The following is a 10,836-nucleotide window of genomic DNA, read 5'->3' on the forward strand; positions in this document are numbered from 1 at the left end:
GGCTGTTGTGCAGTGAGAACTGCTTTGCACGCGCCGGCCGAAAGTTCAGCGATGACAGCAGTGATCATTACCGGGTCCACGTGCCTGCGTGCTGCTGACAGCAGGTGAGAAGAATGTTTTCGTGTGTGGGGTTCTGTGTTGCTGGCTGAGGCTGCAGTGTGTGTGGCATGCCGTGTGTGTGTGGTTCTGTTGCTGGCTGAGGCTGCAGTGTGTGTGTGTGTGTGTGTGTGTGTGTGTGTGTGTGTGTGTGTGTGTGTGTGTGTTAGCTGAGGCTTCACCGAGTCCACGTGCCTGAATGCTGCTGACAGCAGGTGACAAGAATGTTTTCGTGTGTGTGTGGTGTGTGTGTTTCTGTTGCTGGCTGAGGCTGCACAGGGTGGGGGTGCTGGTGTTAGCTGAGGCTGCACAGGGTGGGGGTGCTGGTGTTAGCTGAGGCTGCACAGGGTGGGGGTGCTGGTGTTAGCTGAGGCTGCACAGGGTGGGGGTGCTGGTGTTAGCTGAGGCTGCACAGGGTGGGGGTGCTGGTGTTAGCTGAGGCTGCACAGGGTGGGGGTGCTGGTGTGAGCTGAGGCTGCACAGGGTGGGGGTTGCTGGTGTTAGCTGAGGCTGCACAGGGTGGGGGGGTGCTGGTGTTAGCTGAGGCTGCACCAGGGTGGGGGTGCTGGTGTGAGCTGAGGCTGCACAGGGTGGGGGTGCTGGTGTGAGCTGAGGCTGCACAGGGTGGGGGTGCTGGTGTGAGCTGAGGCTGCACAGGGTGGGGGTGCTGGTGTGAGCTGAGGCTGCACAGGGTGGGGGTGCTGGGTGTGAGCTGAGGCTGCACAGGGTGGGGGTGCTGGTGTGAGCTGAGGCTTGCACAGGGTGGGGGTGCTGGTGTGAGCTGAGGCTGCACAGGGTGGGGGTGCTGGTGTGAGCTGAGGCTTGCACAGGGTGGGGGTGCTGGTGTGAGCTGAGGCTGCACAGGGTGGGGTGCTGGTGTGAGCTGAGGCTGCACAGGGTGGGGGTGCTGGTGTGAGCTGAGGCTGCACAGGGTGGGGGTGCTGGTGTGAGCTGAGGCTGCACAGGGTGGGGGTGCTGGTGTGAGCTGAGGCTGCACAGGGTGGGGGTGCTGGTGTGAGCTGAGGCTGCACAGGGTGGGGGTGCTGGTGTGAGCTGAGGCTGCACAGGGTGGGGGGTGCTGGTGTGAGCTGAGGCTGCACAGGGTGGGGGTGCTGGTGTGAGCTGAGGCTGCACAGGGTGGGGGGTGCTGGTGTGAGCTGAGGGCTGCACAGGGTGGGGGTGCTGGTGTGAGCTGAGGCTGCACAGGGTGGGGGTGCTGGTAGTGAGCTGAGGCTGCACAGGGTGGGGGTGCTGGTGTGAGCTGAGGCTGCACAGGGTGGGGGTGCTGGTGTGAGCTGAGGCTGCACAGGGGGGGGTGCTGGTTGAGCTGAGGCTGCAAGGTGGGGGTGCTGGTGTGAGCTGAGGCTGCACAGGGTGGGGGTGCTGGTGTGAGCTGAGGCTGCACAGGGTGGGGGTGCTTGGTGTGAGCTGAGGCTGCACAGGGTGGGGGTGCTGGTGTGAGCTGAGGCTGCACAGGGTGGGGGTGCTGGTGTGAGCTGAGGCTGCACAGGGTGGGGGTGCTGGTGTGAGCTGAGGCTGCACAGGGTGGGGGTGCTGGTGTGAGCTGAGGCTGCACAGGGTGGGGGTGCTGGTGTGAGCTGAGGCTGCACAGGGTGGGGGGTGCTGGTGTGAGCTGAGGCTGCACAGGGTGGGGGTGCTGGTGTGAGCCTGAGGCTGCACAGGGTGGGGGTGCTGGTGTGAGCTGAGGCTGCACAGGGTGGGGGTGCTGGTGTGAGCTGAGGGCTGCACAGGGTGGGGGTGCTGGTGTGTGAGCTGAGGCTGCACAGGGTGGGGGTGCTGGTGTGAGCTCGAGGCTGCACAGGGTGGGGGTGGCTGGTGTGAGCTGAGGCTGCACAGGGTGGGGGTGCTGGTGTGAGCTGAGGCTGCACAGGGTGGGGGTGCTGGTGTGAGCTGAGGCTGCACAGGGTGGGGGGTGCTGGTGAGGAGCCTGAGGCTGCACAGGGTGGGGGTGCTGGTGTGAGCTGAGGCTGCAACAGGGTGGGGGTGCTGGTGTGAGGCTGAGGCCTGCACAGGGGGGTGGGGGGGGGGTGCTGGTGTGAGCTGAGGCTGCACAGGGTGGGGGTGCCTGGTGTGAGCTGAGGCTGCACAGGGTGGAGGGTGCTGTGTGAGGTGCTGGTGTGAGCTGAGGCTGCACAGGGTGGGGGTGCTGGTGTGAGCTGAGGCTGCACAGGGTGGGGGTGCTGGTGTGAGCTGAGGCTGCACAGGGTGGGGGTGCTGGTGTGAGCTGAGGCTGCACAGGGTGGGGGTGCTGGTGTGAGCTGAGGCTGCACAGGGTGGGGGTGCTGGTGTGAGCTGAGGCTGCACAGGGTGGGGGTGCTGGTGTGAGCTGAGGCTGCACAGGGTGGGGGTGCTGGTGTGAGCTGAGGCTGCACAGGGTGGGGGTGCTGGTGTGAGCTGAGGCTGCACAGGGTGGGGGTGCTGGTGTGAGCTGAGGCTGCACAGGGTGGGGGTGCTGGTGCTGGTGTGAGCTGAGGCTGCACAGGGTGGGGGTGCTGGTGTGAGCTGAGGCTGCACAGGGTGGGGGTGCTGGTGTGAGCTGAGGCTGCACAGGGTGGGGGTGCTGGTGTGAGCTGAGGCTGCACAGGGTGGGGGTGCTGGTGTGAGCTGAGGCTGCACAGGGTGGGGGTGCTGGTGTGAGCTGAGGCTGCACAGGGTGGGGGTGCTGGTGTGAGCTGAGGCTGCACAGGGTGGGGGTGCTGGTGTGAGCTGAGGCTGCACAGGGTGGGGGTGCTGGTGTGAGCTGAGGCTGCACAGGGTGGGGGTGCTGGTGTGAGCTGAGGCTGCACAGGGTGGGGGTGCTGGTGTGAGCTGAGGCTGCACAGGGTGGGGGTGCTGGTGTGAGCTGAGGCTGCACAGGGTGGGGGTGCTGGTGTGAGCTGAGGCTGCACAGGGTGGGGGTGCTGGTGTGAGCTGAGGCTGCACAGGGTGGGGGTGCTGGTGTGAGCTGAGGCTGCACAGGGTGGGGGTGCTGGTGTGAGCTGAGGCTGCACAGGGTGGGGGTGCTGGTGTGAGCTGAGGCTGCACAGGGTGGGGGTGCTGGTGTGAGCTGAGGCTGCACAGGGTGGGGGTGCTGGTGTGAGCTGAGGCTGCACAGGGTGGGGGTGCTGGTGTGAGCTGAGGCTGCACAGGGTGGGGGTGCTGGTGTGAGCTGAGGCTGCACAGGGTGGGGGTGCTGGTGTGAGCTGAGGCTGCACAGGGTGGGGGTGCTGGTGTGAGCTGAGGCTGCACAGGGTGGGGGTGCTGGTGTGAGCTGAGGCTGCACAGGGTGGGGGTGCTGGTGTGAGCTGAGGCTGCACAGGGTGGGGGTGCTGGTGTGAGCTGAGGCTGCACAGGGTGGGGGTGCTGGTGTGAGCTGAGGCTGCACAGGGTGGGGGTGCTGGTGTGAGCTGAGGCTGCACAGGGTGGGGGTGCTGGTGTGAGCTGAGGCTGCACAGGGTGGGGGTGCTGGTGTGAGCTGAGGCTGCACAGGGTGGGGTGCTGGTGTGAGCTGAGGCTGCACAGGGTGGGGGTGCTGGTGTGAGCTGAGGCTGCACAGGGTGGGGGTGCTGGTGTGAGCTGAGGCTGCACAGGGTGGGGGTGCTGGTGTGAGCTGAGGCTGCACAGGGTGGGGGTGCTGGTGTGAGCTGAGGCTGCACAGGGTGGGGGTGCTGGTGTGAGCTGAGGCTGCACAGGGTGGGGGTGCTGGTGTGAGCTGAGGCTGCACAGGGTGGGGGTGCTGGTGTGAGCTGAGGCTGCACAGGGTGGGGGTGCTGGTGTGAGCTGAGGCTGCACAGGGTGGGGGTGCTGGTGTGAGCTGAGGCTGCACAGGGTGGGGGTGCTGGTGTGAGCTGAGGCTGCACAGGGTGGGGGTGCTGGTGTGAGCTGAGGCTGCACAGGGTGGGGGTGCTGGTGTGAGCTGAGGCTGCACAGGGTGGGGGTGCTGGTGTGAGCTGAGGCTGCACAGGGTGGGGGTGCTGGTGTGAGCTGAGGCTGCACAGGGTGGGGGTGCTGGTGTGAGCTGAGGCTGCACAGGGTGGGGGTGCTGGTGTGAGCTGAGGCTGCACAGGGTGGGGGTGCTGGTGTGAGCTGAGGCTGCACAGGGTGGGGGTGCTGGTGTGAGCTGAGGCTGCACAGGGTGGGGGTGCTGGTGTGAGCTGAGGCTGCACAGGGTGGGGGTGCTGGTGTGAGCTGAGGCTGCACAGGGTGGGGGTGCTGGTGTGAGCTGAGGCTGCACAGGGTGGGGGTGCTGGTGTGAGCTGAGGCTGCACAGGGTGGGGGTGCTGGTGTGAGCTGAGGCTGCACAGGGTGGGGGTGCTGGTGTGAGCTGAGGCTGCACAGGGTGGGGGTGCTGGTGTGAGCTGAGGCTGCACAGGGTGGGGTGTGGTGTGAGCTGAGGCTGCACAGGGTGGGGGTGCTGGTGTGAGCTGAGGCTGCACAGGGTGGGGGTGCTGGTGTGAGCTGAGGCTGCACAGGGTGGGGGTGCTGGTGTGAGCTGAGGCTGCACAGGGTGGGGGTGCTGGTGTGAGCTGAGGCTGCACAGGGTGGGGGTGCTGGTGTGAGCTGAGGCTGCACAGGGTGGGGGTGCTGGTGTGAGCTGAGGCTGCACAGGGTGGGGGTGCTGGTGTGAGCTGAGGCTGCACAGGGTGGGGGTGCTGGTGTGAGCTGAGGCTGCACAGGGTGGGGGTGCTGGTGTGAGCTGAGGCTGCACAGGGTGGGGGTGCTGGTGTGAGCTGAGGCTGCACAGGGTGGGGGTGCTGGTGTGAGCTGAGGCTGCACAGGGTGGGGGTGCTGGTGTGAGCTGAGGCTGCACAGGGTGGGGGTGCTGGTGTGAGCTGAGGCTGCACAGGGTGGGGGGTGCTGGTGTGAGCTGAGGCTGCACAGGGTGGGGGTGCTGGTGTGAGCTGAGGCTGCACAGGGTGGGGGTGCTGGTGTGAGCTGAGGCTGCACAGGGTGGGGGTGCTGGTGTGAGCTGAGGCTGCACAGGGTGGGGGTGCTGGTGTGAGCTGAGGCTGCACAGGGTGGGGGTGCTGGTGTGAGCTGAGGCTGCACAGGGTGGGGGTGCTGGTGTGAGCTGAGGCTGCACAGGGTGGGGGTGCTGGTGTGAGCTGAGGCTGCACAGGGTGGGGGTGCTGGTGTGAGCTGAGGCTGCACAGGGTGGGGGTGCTGGTGTGAGCTGAGGCTGCACAGGGTGGGGGTGCTGGTGTGAGCTGAGGCTGCACAGGGTGGGGGTGCTGGTGTGAGCTGAGGCTGCACAGGGTGGGGGTGCTGGTGTGAGCTGAGGCTGCACAGGGTGGGGGTGCTGGTGTGAGCTGAGGCTGCACAGGGTGGGGGTGCTGGTGTGAGCTGAGGCTGCACAGGGTGGGGGTGCTGGTGTGAGCTGAGGCTGCACAGGGTGGGGGTGCTGGTGTGAGCTGAGGCTGCACAGGGTGGGGGTGCTGGTGTGAGCTGAGGCTGCACAGGGTGGGGGTGCTGGTGTGAGCTGAGGCTGCACAGGGTGGGGGTGCTGGTGTGAGCTGAGGCTGCACAGGGTGGGGGTGCTGGTGTGAGCTGAGGCTGCACAGGGTGGGGGTGCTGGTGTGAGCTGAGGCTGCACAGGGTGGGGGTGCTGGTGTGAGCTGAGGCTGCACAGGGTGGGGGTGCTGGTGTGAGCTGAGGCTGCACAGGGTGGGGGTGCTGGTGTGAGCTGAGGCTGCACAGGGTGGGGGTGCTGGTGTGAGCTGAGGCTGCACAGGGTGGGGGTGCTGGTGTGAGCTGAGGCTGCACAGGGTGGGGGTGCTGGTGTGAGCTGAGGCTGCACAGGGTGGGGGTGCTGGTGTGAGCTGAGGCTGCACAGGGTGGGGGTGCTGGTGTGAGCTGAGGCTGCACAGGGTGGGGGTGCTGGTGTGAGCTGAGGCTGCACAGGGTGGGGGTGCTGGTGTGAGCTGAGGCTGCACAGGGTGGGGGTGCTGGTGTGAGCTGAGGCTGCACAGGGTGGGGGGTGCTGGTGTGAGCTGAGGCTGCACAGGGTGGGGGTGCTGGTGTGAGCTGAGGCTGCACAGGGTGGGGGTGCTGGTGTGAGCTGAGGCTGCACAGGGTGGGGGTGCTGGTGTGAGCTGAGGCTGCACAGGGTGGGGGTGCTGGTGTGAGCTGAGGCTGCACAGGGTGGGGGTGCTGGTGTGAGCTGAGGCTGCACAGGGTGGGGGGTGCTGGTGTGAGCTGAGGCTGCACAGGGTGGGGGTGCTGGTGTGAGCTGAGGCTGCACAGGGTGGGGGTGCTGGTGTGAGCTGAGGCTGCACAGGGTGGGGGTGCTGGTGTGAGCTGAGGCTGCACAGGGTGGGGGTGCTGGTGTGAGCTGAGGCTGCACAGGGTGGGGGTGCTGGTGTGAGCTGAGGCTGCACAGGGTGGGGGTGCTGGTGTGAGCTGAGGCTGCACAGGGTGGGGGTGCTGGTGTGAGCTGAGGCTGCACAGGGTGGGGGGTGCTGGTGTGAGCTGAGGCTGCACAGGGTGGGGGTGCTGGTGTGAGCTGAGGCTGCACAGGGTGGGGGTGCTGGTGTGAGCTGAGGCTGCACAGGGTGGGGGTGCTGGTGTGAGCTGAGGCTGCACAGGGGGTGCTGGTGTGAGCTGAGGCTGCACAGGGTGGGGGTGCTGGTGTGAGCTGAGGCTGCACAGGGTGGGGGTGCTGGTGTGAGCTGAGGCTGCACAGGGTGGGGGTGCTGGTTGTGAGCTGAGGCTGCACAGGGTGGGGGTGCTGGTGTGAGCTGAGGCTGCACAGGGTGGGGGTGCTGGTGTGAGCTGAGGCTGCACAGGGTGGGGGTGCTGGTGTGAGCTGAGGCTGCACAGGGTGGGGGTGCTGGTGTGAGCTGAGGCTGCACAGGGTGGGGGTGCTGGTGTGAGCTGAGGCTGCACAGGGTGGGGGTGCTGGTGTGAGCTGAGGCTGCACAGGGTGGGGGTGCTGGTGTGAGCTGAGGCTGCACAGGGTGGGGGTGCTGGTGTGAGCTGAGGCTGCACAGGGTGGGGGTGCTGTGTGAGCTGAGGCTGCACAGGGTGGGGGGTGCTGGTGTGAGCTGAGGCTGCACAGGGTGGGGGTGCTGGTGTGAGCTGAGGCTGCACAGGGTGGGGGTGCTGGTGTGAGCTGAGGCTGCACAGGGTGGGGGTGCTGGTGTGAGCTGAGGCTGCACAGGGTGGGGGTGCTGGTGTGAGCTGAGGCTGCACAGGGTGGGGGTGCTGGTGTGAGCTGAGGCTGCACAGGGTGGGGGTGCTTGGTGTGAGCTGAGGCTGCACAGGGTGGGGGGTGCTGGTGTGAGCTGAGGCTGCACAGGGTGGGGGTGCTGGTGTGGAGCTGAGGCTGCACAGGGTGGGGGTGCTGGTGTGAGCTGAGGCTGCACAGGGTGGGGGTGCTGGTGTGAGCTGAGGCTGCACAGGGTGGGGGTGCTGGTGTGAGCTGAGGCTGCACAGGGTGGGGGTGCTGGTGTGAGCTGAGGCTGCACAGGGTGGGGGTGCTGGTGTGAGCTGAGGCTGCACAGGGTGGGGGTGCTGGTGTGAGCTGAGGCTGCACAGGGTGGGGGTGCTGGTGTGAGCTGAGGCTGCACAGGGTGGGGGTGCTGGTGTGTGAGCTGAGGCTGCACAGGGTGGGGGGTGCTGGTGTGAGCTGAGGCTGCACAGGGTGGGGGTGCTGGTGTGAGCTGAGGCTGCACAGGGTGGGGGTGCTGGTGTGAGCTGAGGCTGCACAGGGTGGGGGTGCTGGTGTGAGCTGAGGCTGCACAGGGTGGGGGTGCTGGTGTGAGCTGAGGCTGCACAGGGTGGGGGTGCTGGTGTGAGCTGAGGCTGCACAGGGTGGGGGTGCTGGTGTGAGCTGAGGCTGCACAGGGTGGGGGTGCTGGTGTGAGCTGAGGCTGCACAGGGTGGGGGTGCTGGTGTGAGCTGAGGCTGCACAGGGTGGGGGTGCTGGTGTGAGCTGAGGCTGCACAGGGTGGGGGTGCTGGTGTGAGCTGAGGCTGCACAGGGTGGGGGTGCTGGTGTGAGCTGAGGCTGCACAGGGTGGGGGTGCTGGTGTGAGCTGAGGCTGCACAGGGTGGGGGTGCTGGTGTGAGCTGAGGCTGCACAGGGTGGGGGTGCTGGTGTGAGCTGAGGCTGCACAGGGTGGGGGTGCTGGTGTGAGCTGAGGCTGCACAGGGTGGGGGTGCTGGTGTGAGCTGAGGCTGCACAGGGTGGGGGTGCTGGTGTGAGCTGAGGCTGCACAGGGTGGGGGTGCTGGTGTGAGCTGAGGCTGCACAGGGTGGGGGTGCTGGTGTGAGCTGAGGCTGCACAGGGTGGGGGTGCTGGTGTGAGCTGAGGCTGCACAGGGTGGGGGTGCTGGTGTGAGCTGAGGCTGCACAGGGTGGGGGGTGCTGGTGTGAGCTGAGGCTGCACAGGGTGGGGGTGCTGGTGTGAGCTGAGGCTGCACAGGGTGGGGGTGCTGGTGTGAGCTGAGGCTGCACAGGGTGGGGGTGCTGGTGTGAGCTGAGGCTGCACAGGGTGGGGGTGCTGGTGTGAGCTGAGGCTGCACAGGGTGGGGGTGCTGGTGTGAGCTGAGGCTGCACAGGGTGGGGGTGCTGGTGTGAGCTGAGGCTGCACAGGGTGGGGTGCTGGTGTGAGCTGAGGCTGCACAGGGTGGGGGTGCTGGTGTGAGCTGAGGCTGCACAGGGTGGGGGTGCTGGTGTGAGCTGAGGCTGCACAGGGTGGGGGTGCTGGTGTGAGCTGAGGCTGCACAGGGTGGGGGTGCTGGTGTGAGCTGAGGCTGCACAGGGTGGGGGTGCTGGTGTGAGCTGAGGCTGCACAGGGTGGGGGTGCTGGTGTGAGCTGAGGCTGCACAGGGTGGGGGTGCTGGTGTGAGCTGAGGCTGCACAGGGTGGGGGTGCTGGTGTGAGCTGAGGCTGCACAGGGTGGGGGTGCTGGTGTGAGCTGAGGCTGCACAGGGTGGGGGTGCTGGTGTGAGCTGAGGCTGCACAGGGTGGGGGTGCTGGTGTGAGCTGAGGCTGCACAGGGTGGGGGTGCTGGTGTGAGCTGAGGCTGCACAGGGTGGGGTGCTGGTGTGAGCTGAGGCTGCACAGGGTGGGGGTGCTGGTGTGAGCTGAGGCTGCACAGGGTGGGGGTGCTGGTGTGAGCTGAGGCTGCACAGGGTGGGGGTGCTGGTGTGAGCTGAGGCTGCACAGGGTGGGGGTGCTGGTGTGAGCTGAGGCTGCACAGGGTGGGGGTGCTGGTGTGAGCTGAGGCTGCACAGGGTGGGGGTGCTGGTGTGAGCTGAGGCTGCACAGGGTGGGGGTGCTGGTGTGAGCTGAGGCTGCACAGGGTGGGGGTGCTGGTGTGAGCTGAGGCTGCACAGGGTGGGGGTGCTGGTGTGAGCTGAGGCTGCACAGGGTGGGGGTGCTGGTGTGAGCTGAGGCTGCACAGGGTGGGGGTGCTGGTGTGAGCTGAGGCTGCACAGGGTGGGGGTGCTGGTGTGAGCTGAGGCTGCACAGGGTGGGGGTGCTGGTGTGAGCTGAGGGCACAGGGTGGGGGTGCTGGTGAGCTGAGGCTGCACAGGGTGGGGGTGCTGGTGTGAGCTGAGGCTGCACAGGGTGGGGGTGCTGGTGTGAGCTGAGGCTGCACAGGGTGGGGTGCTGGTGTGAGCTGAGGCTGCACAGGGTGGGGGTGCTGGTGTGAGCTGAGGCTGCACAGGGTGGGGGTGCTGGTGTGAGCTGAGGCTGCACAGGGTGGGGGTGCTGGTGTGAGCTGAGGCTGCACAGGGTGGGGGTGCTGGTGTGAGCTGAGGCTGCACAGGGTGGGGGTGCTGGTGTGAGCTGAGGCTGCACAGGGTGGGGGTGCTGGTGTGAGCTGAGGCTGCACAGGGTGGGGGTGCTGGTGTGAGCTGAGGCTGCACAGGGTGGGGTGCTGGTGTGAGCTGAGGCTGCACAGGGTGGGGGGAGCTGGTGTGAGCTGAGGCTGCACAGGGTGGGGGGTGCTGGTGTGAGCTGAGGCTGCACAGGGTGGGGGTGCTGGTGTGAGCTGAGGCGCACAGGGTGGGGTGCTGGTGTGAGCTGAGGCTGCACAGGGTGGGGGGTGCTGGTGTGTGAGCTGAGGCTGCACAGGGTGGGGGAGGGGTGTGTGTGTGTGAGCTGAGGCTGCACAGGGTGGGAGGTGGGGTGCTGTGTGTGTGAGCTGAGGCTGCACAGGGTGGGGGAGGGGTGCTGTGTGTGTGAGCTGAGGCTGCACAGGGTGGGGAGGGGTGTGTGTGTGTGAGCTGAGGCTGCACAGGGTGGGGAGGGGTGTGCTGTGTGTGAGCTGAGGCTGCACAGGGTGGGGGAGGGGTGCTGTGTGTGAGCTGAGGCTGCACAGGGTGGGGGAGGGGGTGTGTGTGTGTGAGCTGAGGCTGCACAGGGTGGGGAGGGGTGCTGTGTGTGAGCTGAGGCTGCACAGGGTGGGGAGGGTGGCTGTGTGTGAGCTGAGGCTGCACAGGGTGGGGGGTGCTGTGTGTGAGCTGAGGCTGCACAGGGTGGGGGTGGGCTGGTGTGGGTGGAGCTGAGGCTGCACAGGGTGGGGGTGCTGGTGTGAGCTGAGGCTGCACAGGGTGGGGGGGTGCTGAGTGTGAGCTGAGGCTGCACAGGGTGCGGGGAGGCGGTGGCTGTGTGAGCTGAGGCTGCACAGGGTGGGGGGTGCTGGTGTGAGCTGAGGCTGCACAGGGTGGGGGGTGCTGGTGTGTGAGCTGAGGCTGCACAGGGTGGGGGAGCTGGTGAAGCTGAAGGT

This window comes from Anomaloglossus baeobatrachus, chromosome 4 (genome assembly GCF_048569485.1).
Source record: "Anomaloglossus baeobatrachus isolate aAnoBae1 chromosome 4, aAnoBae1.hap1, whole genome shotgun sequence".
Classification (NCBI taxonomy): domain Eukaryota; kingdom Metazoa; phylum Chordata; class Amphibia; order Anura; family Aromobatidae; genus Anomaloglossus; species Anomaloglossus baeobatrachus.